Here is a 362-nt window from a genome sequence, read left to right as displayed (position 1 = left end):
TTTTATGATTTATACGGTAATAATTAATCGAAGGCTTCTTTCAATATTTAACAAATAAGTTAAGGAAAAATTGTCAACGTGAGCCAACACAAGATGTTCCTTTGTGAAATAACTGTCATATATTATTTTTAAATTATTGAATTTTAAAATTATATACAAACTTACCTTTTTAAAAAAAAGGTAAAAAAAGCGCTAAGCGTTGGTGAAACTGGTCCAAATGGTACTTCTCGGAAAGAATCACCATTTGGGCCATTTTTACCAACGCCAATTACTTAATCGGCCGTGAATCTGATAACTTCACGTTTGCTGTTTAGTAGAACTAATGATATGTATCATTTGTATAAAAGATTTGATATCAACAA

The sequence above is a fragment of the Trachymyrmex cornetzi genome, unplaced genomic scaffold (genome assembly GCF_001594075.2).
Source record: "Trachymyrmex cornetzi isolate Tcor2-1 unplaced genomic scaffold, Tcor1.1 scaffold138, whole genome shotgun sequence".
In the NCBI taxonomy this organism is placed as follows: domain Eukaryota; kingdom Metazoa; phylum Arthropoda; class Insecta; order Hymenoptera; family Formicidae; genus Trachymyrmex; species Trachymyrmex cornetzi.
This window is presented reverse-complemented; position numbering follows the sequence as displayed.